Source organism: Dasypus novemcinctus, chromosome 7 (assembly GCF_030445035.2).
Source record: "Dasypus novemcinctus isolate mDasNov1 chromosome 7, mDasNov1.1.hap2, whole genome shotgun sequence".
Lineage (NCBI taxonomy): Eukaryota > Metazoa > Chordata > Mammalia > Cingulata > Dasypodidae > Dasypus > Dasypus novemcinctus.
The window spans coordinates 95,732,964-95,752,494 of record NC_080679.1 but is presented as its reverse complement, the minus strand read 5'-3'; positions in this window follow the sequence as shown (position 1 = coordinate 95,752,494).

Below are 19,531 nucleotides of genomic sequence, written 5' to 3'. Positions count from 1 at the left end.
AATGTTGTTATGATAAAAGTGGCATTTTATTTATTTTTTTATTTTATTTTATTTGTTCATTTTTAAAAAATATTGCATTAAAAAAAAAGGGGTCCCCATTCACCCCCACAGTAACACTCTCCCCCATCATCATGACACATCCATTGCGTCTGGTGAGTACATCACCGGGCATCACTGCACCCCATGTCCTGTGTTCCACACCATAGCCCACACTCTCCCACGTTCCATCCAGTGGGCCATGGGAGGACATACAATGTCTGGCCATGCAGCACCACTCAGGACAACTCCAAGTCCCGAAAATGCCTCCACATCTCTTCTCTTCCTCCCATTCCCCATACCCAGCAGCCACCATGGCCAAAAAAGTGGCATTTTAAATCAGAAAACAATTATTTGACTTAAATGGTTTGGAAACAAATGATTAATCATTTGAAAATACAAAGTTAGTGCTCTATCTTGCACTGTACCCAATTAAATCCAATGGATTCAAACTTCAACTATAAAAGTATATAATAAAAGTACTAGAAGAATAGCCAAGTATTATGGGTTCTAAGTGACTTATGTGTATTAAGTCACTAAGAACTTAAATAAATTACTCAAATAATGTACCTAATACATGGCAGAACTGGAATTGGAACCCAGATAAACTGTCTCCAGTGCCAATGCTTTTAAAGAATACTATGGGGGTAAAAACACAGGCAAAGAAATAATATTTAGCCCTAGGATGGGAGTGCATTTTAAGAGTAACACCGAAGTTGAACTTTAAAAAGCAAACTTGATGGATTTGGCTCCATGAAAATTACAAACCTTTCTATGTGAAAAAAAATACCATAATAAAATTGAAAGTCAATTTATAAACTGAGGAAATAGTTGCACAAGATTTATGATATACAGATTTGTGATATCCTTAGTATATTAAAATGTCTTACATCAATAAGAAAACAAACGTGAACTCCTCCATAAGAAAATGGGTAAAGAACACTCAAGAAAATATACAAATGATTAATAACTTTGGTAATCATAAAATTAATTGCCAACCTGTCAGTAAAAATGATCTTGTGGGAGACTATTCATTTGTAAGGAAAGATGAACAGCAACTGTAAAAAGAAAAATGGCTGATAAGAGACAAATTATGGTCTTATTTCTGCATTATTTTCCATGACATATTCTATGACATATACATAGAATAATTAATATATACTTGTTTGTGAGCTATATACTTCTCTTTCTATAGAAGATACTGTTTCCTAGTAGGTTCTTTTATACTGCCGAATTGAGTAAGGGGTGGAGGGGATATTTCAAGAGCAAGAGGGAAACTAAATAGAAAGGGAGGGTGATAGCTGCTATGGGTTTCCTACTCAAAAATACGCCTTGCCTTCCTTCTAAACAAACCAAAATTTGTCCAGTACTACATGGGCTTCTCCCTTTCCCCATGGGATGAGTCTTATGATTAGGCCAGATCAATATCCTAATGAATGAGGCATTAAAATATCAATGGGTATTTCTGGGAACATATTCTTCTTTTCTAAAAAGGGACTTGAATCAGGGGTGTCCCCTTCCTCTCTTTTGATATGTTAGCTTAACAACATGGTATTTGGAATTGTCGCAACCATTGTATCACCATGCAAAGAAAACTGAAAGAACTACAGGACAGCCAACCCAAAGGCATCACATGGTTCCGCAGCTGAATAACTGCTCTGGACTCACCTTGCCTCAACTGTTCTTTAAGGGATGATGAACTTCTTTTTCTCCATGTGACTTTTTGTTTGTTTGTTTATTAGGAGATACTGGGGATTGAACCTAGGACCTCATACATGGGAAGCAGGCACTCAAGCTCTGAGCTACATCCACTTCCCCATCTATGTGACTTTTGTTTGAATAGTTATACATTTTCTTACAGCTGAAAGCACCCTAACTGATAAAGGCAAGGAAATAATTGTGAAAAGAATAATTTAGAATTTGGCAGAAAGAAGAGAGAATCAGAAGTGCAGATTTGAGATTAAGGTTGTTATATATAAAGTGGAATTAATAAAATTTTACTTTTAGGATTGGTGTGAGAATTAAATTGGATTGTTGTGACAGTTAAAGGAAATATTCCATTTAGAAAGTATTTGGGACATTGTAAGTATGCATTGCAAATATTATTAACGTGATTACTGCTAGTATTATAATTATCATTTCACAAAGAGAACCCACAGGCTATGCAATAAAAGTTGGTTTTTCTGGAGCATTGGGGAAAGTGGTTTAACATCCTCTAGTAGAATGGAGTTGACTCTGAACCTAAAGGAAGTAGGTCAGCTTCCTACAATTAGCTGAAACATGGGTTTGACTGGAATGGTGACTAGGGTTTCAAGGACCATTTGAAACTTTAGTTTTCCTGTAGAATACTTTTTTTTTTTTTTTTTTTTGAGGCAGGAAGCCACTTGCCTGGCCAAGACCACACAAGATGGAGGCAGGACACCTATCTTCTGTAGTATACTTTTGTATTAATATAATTATGTTGCTATTTTCTCAAAGCTGCCTTTGAATTTTTATTTTGGAATTGCAATACATCTGTAGGTCCAATTGATTATGAATAATAATACAGCATGAAATTTGGATGATGATATTAATTTTTGGAAGGGGTTAACCTCAAGTCTTATAAAAAGGTGGGTGATCAGATTAGGTTACATCACTTTTGATCAAAAGTAAGGTTGACTCTGAAGGAAGCCTAATACTGGTGGATATTTACACTGATAACTGTGGTGTTTTGAAAAATGGTAGCATCATTGGAATTCACTTATAGCTTTCCAAGGTGACAACTTTGAAGACCAGTATTTCATGGATATGTTAAGTTCTAGGATGTTAAGTGTAAATAAATCATAATACTTTATAGTTCTCTTTCTTTCTCACACACATATATTCATAGAAATACACACTGTGGGTATTATGCTTGAGTCATAAAACATTCAACTTAAATTTCACAATGATTGAAAGACCTTATTTACAAAGATTTTAAGTGATTTTGAGAGGAAAGTGAGTCATACTCATTTGTTACTGAGAGGCAAGAATAAGGTTATATTTTGAGACATTTCTGAGACCGGGTAAGTAGTTGCTTAAATCATGATGCATTAAAATAGCCACAAAAGCATATTTTATGGTATTTATTTAGAAATTGAGTGTGCATGCCCTCTCAAGGTTGAGGTGAGGCAAAGATGATTTGTGTATTTAATTTACGATCTAGCCAGAGTACCAAGGCACTGTGATTATTGGTGCTACAGACACACATAATAGATAGGGAAATGAATGTTCTATAGATTTTCCTAGAAAAGGAGAGCAAATTTTCAGAAAAATACAAATACAGTGTCCTTTATCACATGGTAAGCGATCATATTCTCTATTTATTATAGGTGCCCAGAATTGTATGCAAAGTAAAAAACAAAGTTCTTATTAACTAATGTTATATCTTTAATAAGCAGTGTCCAAAGGTTTCATTAGTCACAAACTTTTACAATGAGCTCATTGGTTAAATATATTCTGCTTTTATCTTTATCCCCAATATTAAAGTTACATTAAATGGCAGATAAATAACAATATGGATTATTGATTGTATACATAAAAGTAACGAATATGTATTCTGAGCTGAGAATGACTGCTTGGTGAATCAGTGAATGATATGGCTACCCCTGTTAAAAATATAAGAGCTGAGGAAAGTCCTGGGAGGTCCATGGTAATATCAGTCTTCTAGTGTTTATGTTTTATATGTTTATTGAAAGGATGTGAGCATTGTAATTGTTCTTTATTAATTCTGATGCTCAGCTATTTAATCCCCATTGTAATATACTCCTATGACAGAGGTTATTTATTCCCACAGTAGAAATGCTGCAATGTGAGTGAGTGGTTTGTAATTTCTATAATTCTCTTTTTCACTATAACCTATTAGGTCCCTATTCCAATATCTCCTTCTGACTCCTTTGACATTGGAAAAATTACTTTATACTCTTCTCCAACCTTGCTTTCCCTCATCTGTAGAATGTGAATACGTAGCTCTACTTATCTCTATGGGAAATGTGTTATATTAAAGGCCTATTAACCTCTTGAAATATAAAATTGTAGTCTTGGTGGAGTTTGTTTTACTATAGCACTTGGTATCAAATCTTCTTTAGAAATCTTTATAAATGTCTTTTTCTATAAATGTGCTTTTCAAGGACAATGAGAATTTGTTAGCTCTGCTACAAAAGAAGGAACTGCCTTTATTCTAACAACTGAACCTAAGCAGGTTCCTGCCAAGTGATGACAAAAATGTTTTTAGATCTTTAAAAGGAAATGAAAATTGCTTAATCATGTATAGAGAAGGTGCTAAATATAATGTAACTATTATGGAAATATATAACCTATGTGATCAATATTGTGTTTCAGTTCATTTTAAATGTTGCTTAACCTGGAAAATTTATATAAGTTAGTAACATCTGCATTTCTAGGGAAACAGCTATAAGAAATGACTTAGAGATCAGAAATAGCATTTTATAAATTACATCATAAAAAATATTGAGTGATTCCTAATTATTTTTTATACCTTTACCAATTTAATTCTTATTTAAGAAACCAGTAAGGAAGTGTTTGTTTTACAAATGAGTAATTAATAAAATGTGTTTTAGGGATTGTATTAGTCAGCTAAAGGGGTGCTGATGCAAAATACCAGAAATTGGTTGGTTTTTATCAACGGTATTTATTTGGGGTAGGAGCTTACAGATACCAGGCCATGAAGCATAAGTTACTTCCCTCCCCAAAGTCTATTTTCACATGTTGGAGCAAGATGGCTGCTGACATCTGTGAGGGTTCAGGCTTCCTGGGTTCCTCTGGGCTCAGTGCCTCTGTTTTCTCCACAGCATCAGCTGTAGTCCATAAGGCTCCCTAGGCTTTGCCTCTCTCCACAAGTTCAGCTTTAGACTATCAGGCAAACAACTCTGTCTCTCTCCCTGGGACTCCAGCTTAAGACTTCAGCATCAAACTCCAACATCAAAACTCCAACATTAAGGACCCTCAACCCTGTCCTTTGCCATGCCTTTTATCTGCGAGTCGCCACCCACTAAGGGATGTGGACTCAGTGCCCTAATGATGTGGCCCAATCAAAGCCCTAATCATAACTCATTCATGCACAGGTATGGACCAGATTATAAACATAATCCAATATCTATTTTTGAAATTCATAACCATATTAAACTGCTGCAGGGATGGTGCACTACACAGGTCAAGAAACAGATTGGCTTAAATACAAAATCTTCTGACAATCTTACGCAGAAGTCATTTAGGAAAGCTCTTTCCCATAGTATGTCCAAGACTTTCTTAATCATGAAAATCTTATCCCTTCTCAAGTAATGATATTGTAAAGTGGTTGAGTTGGGGAGCTGGTTAGAAGAGTGGAGGAAGAAAATAAGATATATAACTTATTCCTGACTCTGTTGGTTTTTTGAATGCATTATTCTTAAGGATCCCAAAGGTAAATGCAAAAGAGAAGAACTTAGTATAATTGCTTAAATTCTTTTTGAAGGTTTTTATTAGGATCCAAGGAGTAATTCATTCATGAAACATAACCTCAGAAGGGAGCCTATTGGGAGCAGATGTGGCTTAAGCACTGTGCTTCCCACATGGAAGGTCCCAGTTTGGTTCCCTGTGCCTCCTAAAAACAAGCAAACAAAAAACAACAAACAAACAAATGAAAAAACCAATTCAGAGGGGCCAATGTGGCTCAGTGGTTGAGTGCTGGCTTCCCACACATGAGGCCCCGGGTTTAATCCCTGGGTCCTAGTACCTCAAAAACAATAACAGCAGAACAAAACAAAACAAACAACAAAACACACACACAAGAAAGGATCCTATTGTTGTTCAGCATTTGTCTTAAGCTGGTCACATGGTCACTCCCTCCCTTGCAAGAAGATTTTATCTTCCCACTTAGTGCACTGACCTGCTTGCCTCTCTATGAAGGAGGATACTTCTCTAACCCTTATATCCCAATGGAACATGAGCAAATGCGACATATGCCATGTCCAAGCCAAAGCTTTAGATGGGATCCCATGGCTCATCACAGCCTCTTGTGTCTGTTCTCTGCTATAAAAACAGCCAGTCCCAGAGAACATTTAGCCTGAGTCCAGGAAGGCAAAGACATACAGCAGAGCCAAGCAGAGCTAAGCAGTGTCATGAGAGCCATAGTCAAATTACAGTTTACATAAGATATGAGAAAAATAAATACTTTCCGATGTAATCCACTGAATTATGGGGGCTATTTGTGACAGCAGCAAAAATATCCAATTTAGAAAATTATTGTAAAAACAAAAATACTTAATACATGTGTTATGGGTTGAATCATGTCCCCCATAAAGTCAAGTTGAAGTCCTAACTCACAGTCCTGAGGTTGTAAAACCATATGTAAGTAATATCTTTGGAGATGTTATAATTTAAGGTGAGGCCAAACTGAATCAGGGTATAACTTAATTCAGTATGACTGGCATCCTTACAAAGAGGAAATTTGGACACTGGTGAAAGACAGGAGGGCACAGATGGCTGTGTGATGGATGGAGAGATCAAGTTCTCTAGGCAAGCCACCATCAGAACACCACAGACTTCAGAGAAAGCCTGAGCCTCTTGACACCCTAATTTTGGATTGTGTCTTTCAAAACAGAGAAAATTAATTCCTGATGTCTAAGCCAACTAGACTGTGGTGTTTATTATAGCAGCCCTGGGAAACTAAAGCAATATGTGACAAAGATTTTTCTGGACCCTAGCAGTGACAACTTACTTGGTAATATATTTGCTTGAGATAGATTGCAAGGCAGTTATTGTATTATTAAGGATTATGGCTTTGGGCAAAAGGTTTTCAAATGAACACATCACTAGCATCAGTATGTCATTATTAGATATATCTAAGAAGGCACTTAAGAAAGCTGAGGTTAGAAGAGAATTGGTATGTTTGAAAGCAGGGATGAAAGGAAAATTGAGAACCTAGCTATTCTGGAGCCGGCAGAATTGGAAATGTGACAGTTTCTTAATTCCAATCAGTAAAACATAAAACTAAGGAATTGTTTGAACTGTAGTCTCAGGGTAAATATGTAAGATTTCTGAATGGATTAATATGGACTTTCAGTGGGATAAAATGGATCAGGGAAAAGAAAAGGGCATAATTCCACAAAATTCTGATGGGTTCCGAGTACCTGAAATTAAGTCAAGAGAAAGGAATTGTTACAAAGGAATTATCAGAGTGGTAACTGCATATGTAGTTGACAACAATACATTTTTTAAAATCTCTAATTTTTTGATGTACTTGAATTAGCACAAGTAATAAGAGTCTTGGAACTGAGAAACGGATTGTTGAAGACATTAGTAAACCCTTGGACCCCCAACTTTGACTGACCGAATACAGGCTGACAAAGCTTTTCCATCCCCAGGAAAAATAAAAAGCCTGGAGAAGTGATTGCAATTCTGAAATCCTCCTGGGAAATTACTGTGAGAACACTTATTCTGGTATATGCAAGGATTTTTTATTGGCCTCTATTGTGTTCCATGACTTTTGGCTCCAGGCTCTGGGAAGTTCTTCATTTTCTAATATCCTTCTTGGCTGTATCTGAAGAGAAAATAGAGAATCTGTAACACAATTGCTTGATTCATTTTGGTCTTTTCTTCTGTCCTCTGTCATAAGAACAAAATGTCCTAGATAGGGTTCTAGGATAGGATGTCAAGAGCTGATAGATCCACAGCAACCATAGCCAACCTGTAGCTTACATGCAATGAGTGAGAAATAAAGTATTATTAATATAAGCAACCCACTGAACTTTTGGAGTTATTTGTTGCCCAAAACTTATTTAAAATACCATTTATCTTTCCTTTTTATTCATAAACGTGTTACTGACTTCTATTTACACTTTCGATTTTACAAATTAGGAAACTTGTTCTCAACAGAATAAACAGTCTTATCTCTTTCAGGGTATAAGATGGATGTCTCATTCCATAAGAAATTCCATCCTAACTGCCTCATATAATCACCAACTTCCTGATCCCTAGGCAAGGAACTGGTTCCCAGTTGTAGATACAGAAGTTTTTTGAACTCACTCAATGAAGAAATATAAATTTAGTCATGAACTAGATAGAAGAGAATGGTGGAAAGAGGAAGCATCCAACATAGGACGAATGTTATTGTAATAGCTCAAAATTCTTCCCACAATCTTGTACTTAAAGATAATCAAGGAACATATAGAAATGCAGAATATGATAAATTTAAAAAATATATTGTTCTGAATATGTACTTTTATAAAAGCATGATTTCTGAATGCTGTATTCTCTTTAAAAAAGACCTCCTGAAATATATGGATTCACTATATTCAGTAACTCTTTCTGATATAATCTTAGTTCAACACTTTCTATTTGAATATGAACTTACCTCATTTATTCATATTGTAGTCTCATTACAAGGCACTTAAGAAGTTCTCAATAAATATTTGTTGAACTAAACTGGATTTATATTTTACCATCATCATAGTTGTTGAAAGTAATTTTCTAGATGAAGGATAGTTTACCAATCTCTATAGGCCAATTCCAACCTTTCCTCAAGCTAGATTGTTTTTTATATTTTTAATATAAGTAAGTGGCTCATGGTAAGTGAAATCTTTCTAGGAGTTGTTGGGGTAGTTATTCTCAGTCTTAAAACAGGACAAAGAAAAAGTGCAATCTTTTTCTCCTAGCAGTCTTTGGTCATTTTTGTGTGTCAATATAGTGTCTAAAGGTGCTTTGCAGCCATCTTAGGACCATGTGGGGACAAACCTGAGAATAAAAGCCAACACGTGCAGATGGTATAGGGAAAAGATGAGGGAAAACCCTCAATTCTTAATGATGTCATTGAATCTTACTTTGAAAAATCATAATTACGTATCCTGTTATGAATAATAGTATTAATAATTTCCCCATATTTTTAAGGTAGTTGACTCAAATTTTACATTACCAGCTTCTGAAAGCATCTTCAAGGATACTATAATTGGAATTTGGTTGCAGAGGGTAATAAACATTCAGATTATCTTTGAAATATCAGTTAGGGTTTGTAAGCCTCTTAGATAATTTGAAGACAGGTGGAGGAATAAACACCTCCAATATTTTAGTTCTATATCAAGAAAGATTTGGCATATTTAATTTAATTTTTGTCATATTATTCCAGCAAGAATGTGAAAAACATTCCTTGTGGCATCCAAACGATGATGTTCTCAATTGAATATAAATGATCACAGAATATAAACAATACTCAGACATGACTACCCTGCAACCATGTTTGGGAAGACAGACTCAAGAACATTTCTCAACTACAAAAAGGTTTTAATTATCTCCCTTCCTCTATTAATCTCTACAAATGGCATCTCTATTCCAGCTTTAATCCCCCCTTTTCCTAGAATAGAAATTATTAAGATGTCTTGTCTTAAATGCCACACACTGGTTATCTTAACAATGGGTACTTACTGTCTCATGGTTTTGGAGGCTAGAAGTACAAAATCCAAGGATTATGGCCAGGCCATGCTTTCCCCCCAAAATCTGTAGCATTCTAGTGCTGGTTTGTCGTAATTCTCAGGATTCCTTGGCTTGAGGGACAGTTTGAGATTATTTTTGTGAATCCCAGAAGGAAAAATATTGTGTTTTTAAACCAATCTTTTCTTCTGGGGGTGATACTCTTTGATTATAATGGATTCAGTTGAGGGTCCCTTGATTAAATTACCCGTTAAGATTATGACTTTAATTTGACCACATCAGTAAGGTGTGGTCTCCTTGGTGGGTCAATATAAGTCAAGAAGACTCATGGGAAGAGAAAGAGCTCTGTCATGTTTGATCCTGGAGCCCCAGAGAGAGATGAGCCATTCGCCTGATAGTTTGTAGGTGACCTTGGGAAGAGAAGGTGTAGAAGACCCAGAAAGAAATGAGCTCAACTCCAGAAGAAGCCCTAAGAGATCAGCCTATGTTAGCCTTTAGCTGAGACAAAGGAAACCCAGAGGGAAAGTCTGAGCCCTGGCAGAGATCACCGACCATCTTGCTTTAACATCTGGCAACTGACTTTGGTGAGAAAGCAACCTTGAGTTGGACTCTTCAGGGCCTTTTAACTGTAAGCTTTTGCCCCAAATAAATACCCCTTATAAAAGCCAACAGATTTATGATACTTTGCATTGGCACCCGTTTGGCTGACTAATACAGTTTGTATCTCTGCCTCCCATCCCATGGGGATCTCTCTCTCCTTTTGATGGTCTTCTGGTTTCCCCTGACCTCTAGTTTCTTCCTGTGGCTTCTCTAACTGCCTGTATTAGGTTTCCTCCCTTTATAAGACCTCCCATATTAAGGGTTAAGTCACACCCTGATTCATTTTGGCCTCATCCAAATAGTATCTTCAAAGATCTTACTCACAAATGAGACTATACTTTAACAATAACGTCTTCAAAGGTCCTAATTACAAATGGGTTCACACCCTGCAGAAATGCAGATTAAGACTTTAACATGTCTTTATTGGGAAATGATTTAATCCTAACAATATCCAGTCATTGAATTTTTCCTGCCACTGAGAGCATTCAAGCCAGGACTGACCCAAACATCCCTATTTCCTCTTTAGAATTATAAAACTCTAGTCCAAGTCCTATAAGAAGCCCCTTACAAACCCTATGATGATGATGCTCCCAGTTTCTCTGGGTTATGTTTTTCCTGCTATAACTAGGTGAATAACATTTTTTTTTCCATTTGTTCAGACTTATTATCTGAGGAAGGCAGTTGTCTCAGATGTAACCAAAATTGAGAAATTATGAACGAGTATTATAATTGGTGGTAGAGAAGGGAAGGGTGTTTTCTGCCATTAAATCATCATCATGGTAACAAAAAAATAACCCATCTTCATTATTGCCACATTTTTAATGGGGGCAGGAGATGGGCTAACTGAAGTTCTACCCAGGTGTTAATTTCTAGCTTAAAGAAACCTTTTTCAAGGCCCTTGATTCTATCCTTAATAGCACTTTTCACATCTGTCTGTTATTTAATTTCAGGAAAATCAGCAGGGTATAGAATAGCTGCATAGATTTGAGGGTGTTCATGCCTTTTGCCTCTCCCTCAAGCTAGCCAAATGAATTTCAAGGAAATTGCTAAATATATTTTTAATTTCCAACATACACAAACTAGGAGATATGAGCAATGTCTTCCCACAAGGATGACTTTGAATGCAATTCAGTTCATATTTTTAAATTGCTTATCTGAAATTAGAAAATCTTCTTCTTAGGAGAAATAAATATATGTAAGAGGAAGAAGAGACATTGTCTCAACAACTGGCCTTTTATTTTCCATTTACTTTACTTCTTTTCATTATAATCACCATCAGCCCTAGAAGTGTAGATGATGATAAACTTGAGTAAATAATAGTCTTTTTTCCCCTCTAGGTTTTAACAAATGTCCACATTATAGAGACTAGAAACATATTGGGAGATGTTTTGTTATTTTTCAATACTGTACTCTGCCTTCTCTTTGTTTGCCTACTACAATATTCTTCTTACCCAAGAAACAGCACCTCCTGGTGGTGACCTCTTGGCTGTAGTTTTTTTAAACAAGCTGGTCCTCTTGCCATGTTTTCAAACAGTGGCTAATTAATGGGTCCAGAGGGTTATCTATTTGTAAGTTGAGTGTTCATAATTTATTTTCAGACTATTCTAATATTTAGAATCCTGGTGCTGGAAATCTATGAAAGCCTTTAATATTTCCTGGGTATTCTATACTTAAAAACTCTGACTTTTTCACAGCAAAATATATGTAGTACTTTTTCCCCTAGTGTTGTGATTTTATAAATATCTTACTGTAATCAATAAAGTCTGTGGACAGAAATGTCAATCCCTTTTCTTTTAATAATTCCCAGTGTCTGACTTTTAAGTCCTATAGACCCTAAAGATTTAAAAAATCTAATTAGTTACCTTTCCAGTGCTGTTGATTTAAAGATCATGATTTTCCATCATCTCATCGAAGGATGTCAGATGCAATGTAGAAGAATTTCTATAACTTTGTGTGGCATATTGACAAATTGTCAGGAAAATAAACAGAAGTTTATAGGAACTAAGTAGTACAGAACCACTGGGAAAATTCTCCAGTAAAAAAAATCATATGTAGTTTTGGATTTTATGATTTTTCCCAGAAGAAGCATATGTTGAACATAAATAAGTAATTACACATTCAAAATTAACCAAATTAGAATTGGTACCTTGTAAGTTACCTGCAATTATATGTCCAAAGAACATTTTTTTTGTTGGAAGTAGTATTAATGTTTAAAGTAGTAGAATGTAATAATTGTTCGTTCAATTCACACTGCTCTCTGATAATGCATGCTAGTACAATTTTATAATTGCTCTTTATGATAGCTACTCCAAAAGAGAGGTACACATTATGTCACCAACTCACATGTGTAATAACTGGAAATCAAAATAAAACTCTTTATCGAGCCCAAATTACATGCAAAGCACTGTGATAGATTTTTCTCATGCATTTCTCATCTTTTTATTTATTTTTTTAATATTACCTCTGGGGGGCAGGAGTCTTAATCACCAATTCAGGAATATGAACATTGAAGTTGAGAGACATTATGTGCTAAAGCAGAAGGATTTTGAAGAGTGGTTTCTAGAAAGAGTGAGATTGACAACTACTTTGGAGGAAAGTGGATCATGAAAGAAAGAGAACAAAGGACTTTTTAAGAAATGTAATAGAGGTGAGACTCCTGAATCAAAGTATCAGCGTTATTATTTTCCTTTGCCTGGAAAGGTTTGGGGTGCCTGCCCTGCTGTAACATATCTTTTCTGAGAACTTTTATCCCTGAACCAATTGGCGGCACTTAGAGATAACACAATATCTTTCCACAGTATACTTTCTTTTGCTTCAGGTAATTTGAAGTGCATTCCTGGTATTTGCAACCAACAAACCATAAATACGGTAAAATTTTCTATAACTTTTTACCCACAACCCGATAGAAAAAATATATATATATTCTTTGCAATTTACCTTTTTAGTCTTAAAATTTTAAGAAACTATTATTTAGACGAATGTAAAAAAATTTCATAGCACTAATGAAGCTAGAAGCTAGGGCAAGAAATTGGAAATGTAGCCTAAGGAATAAATTTTGCAGAGTTGAAGAGACTCCTCCCGTTCTCTTAAAAGAGTCACTGATTTCTTTACCAGAGGTAAGTTCTGTGTCCAGGCCTGCTCTGAGCAGGACTCTAATAATTTTAGCTGCTGGCTACAGGTCTGTGAATACTACCCTCCTGTAGTTTCGATATACCATGAGTCAATAAACTTAAAGGCCTTACAGATTTGGGGCTAATATTTTCTAGTACCACATTTTTTGTACAAATTTTTAGAAAGCGGGTTTTTATATTTCAGATGGCTTGAAAGAGATTAGGAGGTGGGAAGCAGCACAAGATAAAATGCTTCACTTAGTAGCATATGAAGTGGAAACTAAACGTGTATGTGAGAGGTGAGGGTGTGTATCTTTGTGATCTGTGAGGGGAAGGACTGTCAAAAGGGAATTCCAGATGCCACACATTTCTATATCACATCAGTGATTACATTTTTAGTATGCCGGGAAGGAAATAAGGTACAAAACACACATTATGTAAGAAGTTTTTTTTCCTGTGATTCTGCACTCTGCTGCACCCGTTTATGTTTAATTCTACACATTCAAAATGCAGTCATATTTTAAATGAGAAAAGAGTTTAAAGACAAGACAAGCAGTTACCTAGGTTTTTTTTATATTCCCCTCTGCTCCCTTTTACTGTTTCTAATGAAGATAAGAACAGTACAATACACACTTTAAAATATTAAATACGTGTCAGTAAGTAGGTTCAAGGAGTCATATTTCATTTAATAGACTTTAACTCTTTTCAAAATAGAAACTTGGTATTCTCAGTTGGTATTAGTGTGTATGAAAGTTCTTGCAGCTTTTCTTTAGTGAACCAAATTTCTTTCACTGTTGTTGACTATGGCTACCAGGAGGTACAATATTATATGGTTATAAAATGCTTTAAATTTCATGAAGCATTCCCTCACCCCAATTAAAGACCCTATTAGATAAAATGGGATCTCCACTTTTGAAAATTTGAAGAAATGAAAACACAGGGTGCTATGTGCTCTTCCCATGGCTACCCTAATCAATAATTGAAATAGTTCTAGAATCTAGGCCTTCCATCCCTTAGCTTGGGCTCTTACTGCCTATGGCAGTTTGAGATTATTTTATGAATCTAAAAAGGAAAGAATATGTTTGTGAACTAATCTGTTCCTGTGGGTATAAGACTTTTTCAGTTGGACTATACCAGTGAGGCGTGACTCAAGTTAAGTCTCCACCCTTTTGCTCATCTGATATAAATGGATACAGAGACAGACAGCTAGACAGACACAGACACAGACACAGAAAAAGTGAGCCACCAGGTCTGTTCCTGCCATGTGAGAGAAATTTTTCACCCGCAGCTGAGCTGCAAGGAGAGAAGCCCTCAAAAGGCTCAGAGAACTGAGACCCAGTTTGAGATTAACCACATGCCTGGGCTTACAGCTGAACTCTGGGAGAAAGTGGCTACTGAAACTGAGAGAGGAGGCCTGGAAAGAGACAAGCTCTTTGCCTACAGCTGCAGAATGGAGACCTCAGCAGAGATCAGCGGCCATTTTGCTTCACCAAGTGGCAGCTGACTTTGGTGAATAAGAATCTCGTATGTGCCTTAAGTTGGACTTTTCACAGCCTTGGAACTGTAAGCTTTTACTCCAAATTAATTCCATTTTATAAAAGCCAACCCATGTTTGGTACATTGCATTGGCAGCCCTTTGACAAACTAAATATTGTACATCATTTAAATACTCTAAAATAATGCGTCCAGTGTTTTGTTTCTAAAATGCTAGGAATTTAAGATAATTTAAAAAATTAGAGGGCTCTTTGGGAAAGTTTTGCTGTGGGAAAACAGGACCCATAAGGAAAGGCAAAACATTTGTGATCGTTTAGCCTGAAGAAAAGAGTGTTAAAGGTGACTTTAATATATGTCTTTAAGCAAAATGTTCCTGTGAAGAGGCATCCTACATATCAGTTGAGAAGATGGCATAAATTACAGGGATGAACTTCTGGATCAAATATAAGGTAACTTTTTTTTTTTTAAGATTTATTTATTTATTTCTCTCCTCGCCCCACCCCACCCCGCCCCGGGTAGCTGTTCTCTGTGTCTATTTGCTGCGTGTTCTTCTTTCTCCCTTCTGTTGTTGTCAGCGGTATGGGAATCTGTTTCTTTTTGTTGCATCATTTTGTTGTGTCAGCTCTCCGAGTGGGCGGTGCCATTGTTACGCAGGCTGCACTTTCTTTCATGCTGGGCGGCTCTCCTTACGGGGTGCACTCCTTGCGCGTGGGGCTCCCCTATGCGTGGGACACCCCTGTGTGGCTGGGCACTCCCTGCGCGCATCAGCACTGCGCATGGGCCAGCTCCACACGGGTCAAGGAGGCCCGGGGTTTGGACCGCGGACCTCCCATGTGGTAGACGGACGCCCTAACCACTGGGCCAAGTCCGCTTCCCAAAAGGTAACTTTTATTGACAAGGAGTGTATTACACTCAAGAATGGGAACTATGAAGCTGTAAGACTTCCTTTTTTAGTGAAATAAGGAAAATAAACTCTAAGTGTACTTTTTACCTGCTTATATTACATTATGGTTATTCAAGCTTGTAATATTATATCTTAAGTTACATACCAAATTGCTGAATTTCTAAAATTCTCAAATCTTATGTATGACAGTACCTATATGATATGTGAATCCCCTTTGAAGTCCACTTTGCCTCATACCAGTTGAATTGAATATTCTAACTGCAAGGAAGCTCAAAATAATCACAATCTATCACAGGATCTTTAATAACTAGCAATCACAGTAAGGCCCCAAACTGTGCAGATTCAGTGGGAATCCACTTCCGGCTTTTCTCTTCTGGCATTTTCCTCTTGTTGCTTCAGTTGTTCTTCTGCTACATTTCATCATTGATAAGCTACTCTCTTGGTGGTAGGTCAGAGCAGAGCAGAACTGAGAATTCAAGATTTCTTAACATGAAAACATCTTAGTAGACTTTGTTGAAAAATAGAGGAAGGAGAGAGAAATAAATATCACAGCAAATTTGTTTCATTTTCTTGGAGCTTTTTGATCTGTTTTACCAATGAGTACTTTAATCAATACACAAGATCTTATGAGCACTTGCCAGAAAAAGAGCTCTACTAAAGCACTGTTGCAATATAAGAAAAATCTAAAGTATGATATTTTTATGTGAGGAGCTTACAGTGGCTATCAATTAACATAACTTTATAATTAGATAAATTATGACTAACATGGTATAGACTTTAAGTATTTTAGAAGCTTACAGAACAGGTTTGATTCAGTCATTTGATAATGATTGAGCTCATTCTAGGTTTATTCATTTATTCATGCATTTAGTAAGATTTAATAGAATACCTACTAAGTGCCAGGCATGGATAATAGAGCTCTGCATTCTTGCCATTATGGAGCTATATTTCTAATGAAAGTTGGAGGGAGAAGAAAAGTAAGAAATAACCAAGTAAATAAGTAGACATTTATATGTTGGTATGTTATGAAGAAAACTAAAGCAAATTAAGGAGATAGGGACTGCTTTGCACTTGAGTGAGGAGTGCTACTTTATGTAGATTGGCTATGGAGATCTCACTGATACCTTGAAGAAGCTAAAGGAACAAGCCTTTTGGATACCCAGAGAGGGATTTCCAGGAAGGAGGGCTAAGGACAAAGGGTTTGAAGCAAAATATGCTTGGGAAGAGACCAGGGAGGCAGTGATGAACAGACACCATCTTCTTTGATCATGGTTAACACAAGCTCTGAGGTGGGATTTCACTGGAGAGATTTAAGCAGAAGAGTGGTGTAATCTGACATAATTGTAATACAAGTAAGTTGTGGAGGCTCTGGATGCTCCAAAGAGAATGGACAGTGGTAGAACAAGAGGGGAAGAAGGGAGACACAAAAGGAAGCTACTGCAGGATTCCAGGATAAATGAAATAGTTGCCTAGACATCAGGAGTAGTAGGAACAATGGTGAGAAGTGGTTAGATTCTGGATATATTTTAAAGATAGAGCAAACTGCTGATAGATTGGATGTGAAGTGGAAGAGAAACAAAGAACGAATAAGTACCAAAATTTGGCAATGTTAAAGAGAAAGATGAAGTTTCAATTTACTGTGATTGAAATAATGGCAAGAGGAGCAGCTTTGTGATAGGTGAAAGATCAGAAATTTGATTTTGGGGTTTGTTTAGTTTAAAATGCCTTCTAGCCATATGAGAAGGAATATTGAATAAGCATTTGCAACAAGTCTAGAATTCAGCGAGAGACCCAGGTTGTAGACTTTACTTCAAAAAAAAAAATCCTAAGCTTTAAAATAGCGTGTAAAACATGAGACTACATGAGATTATCAAGGGTCTGAATGTAGAAAGAGAAGGAGATGAGAAAAGAGATATATTGGTTAATGGAGACTGAGAAGGGAACCCAATGAGGTAGGATGAAAACCAGGAGTGTATGGAACACTGGAAGCCAAGTGTAGAAAGTGTCGTTAGGAAGCTAAAGTAATCAATTATGCCAAATGTTGCTGGTCCATTAAATAAGATGAAAACTGACCATTGGATTTAGCTGTGTTAAGATAATTTATTATCTTAAAAATAGGCATTTTAGGGAACTTGTAAGACTACAACTTTTATTATTATGGGTTTGAAAGAGGAAACAGAGAAAAATTTGAGATATTACATATAAATAATATTTAAGGAACTTTGTGAAAGGTGTGGCTGAGAAATTAGATGGTAGCTACAGGGGAGTTGAGATTATTATTTTTTTGTTTGTTTGTTGGTAGGAATAATCACATAGAGAATAAGCAACTTATGGAGTAAAGGAGAGAAAGAAGCATTTCTGGAATGATTGATGTCCATCATTCGTAGGTATGTAGGGATGACAACTTGTAGGAGTTCCTTTCTGGGTGCCTCTGTTGTCAGTGGAATAGGAATCAATGTCACTGGTTAAGAGTGAAGATAGGGCAAGAGATACTAATGATTTAAAGAAAATAAAAACACATGATATTGGGCAGCACTAAGGGTCCACTTGACGTTATTGGCTCTGGAATTAAAATCAATAAGAGAATGCATTTGTGTTTTTCCTTCAGTCATGTTCTGTGACATGGGTTGTGATAGAGAGCAGAGAATTAAATTTAATCAGGATTGTCTTTTTGTTAGGCAATTCTGTGAATAGAAGGATGGTGAAGGCATCAGTGGACACAAAGAGGGTGATTGTAATTGTGTATGGTGTTTAATATAGGTAAGTATGGAAGGAAGGGCATGAGGGGTATTAGGATCAGTGAAAAAGAATTAGCATCAATATGTCTATATTCTAATCTAATTAAACATTTACTGGAGCTGGAGAACAAAATGGAGTAAGCTGAAGAGAAGGCAGTGGTAGGTAGAAAATTAAGATGCAAGAACTTAAAATTTTGAGGAGATAACAATAACTGATAAAGCCAAGGCTTCTAAGGATATGAGTGTGTCTGATTTGGAAGAGAGGAGCTCAAGGAACTGGATGACTAAGATTGTGAAGAATCATGTACATGAGCACTGGAATCACCAAGCATCAAACAAAAGGGTTGTTGGAAAGAGTGACAGCAGCATGCAGGCAGTTACAGTTGTCAAAAGGTAATAAGAATTGTCCATGGCAGAAGAGTCAAAGCTAGGCAATTAGGGGAAAGGAAGGAATAACATTCTGAAAGCTTCCAAATGAGGACCAATCCACTTTATCTCCAGGACCCATGATAGAAGAGGTCTGCAAGAATAACATTCATCATTTGGAAGCAAAGTTGTTTTAAATGATTTTAGCTAAACCAAGAAATGGAAGGAAATCAGAGAGGAATTTGAGGAAAGGGGAGATTTTGCTGATGACCAGTTTAGAGGGTACAATTGTGAAAGTGTTTCAGGAGCAAGAGAAGTTTGGGAGATGGAGTCTGGGGAACTAAAGTACAGGACAATCAGAAGATTAGAGACTTGAGGATAAGAGGTGAACTGGCAGTTTTTGACTTCCTGTAATGGTGATATATTTAAGGATAAAGGACATAATGGGATTTGTCCTGATGGTCTCAGAGCAGATGGTGATGAACAGGTTATGAGAGCTGCAAGAAGAGTGGGGTGAGGTACTTGCCAAACTACACTGAATTCTGGAGACCTGATTTTATCTAGTAATATTGATGTGGAGATTGGGAGAAAATTGATCTTAAATAGAGCACAGAGATCTTTGTGGCTCGCTATAACCTCTAATTCATGAAGATGAGAATATTGGGGAAAGACTGTCCTTATCAAAGCTCAAAGAGCACCAATATTCCCTCTTAGCTTCTTCCAGGGGAGACCAGAAGGCCAAAGAAGGGTTACTTTACTTATTAGTCTGCCAAAAGTACCAATGCAAAGTACCAGAAATCTGATGGCTTTTATAAAGTGTATTTATCTGGGATTAAAGCTTA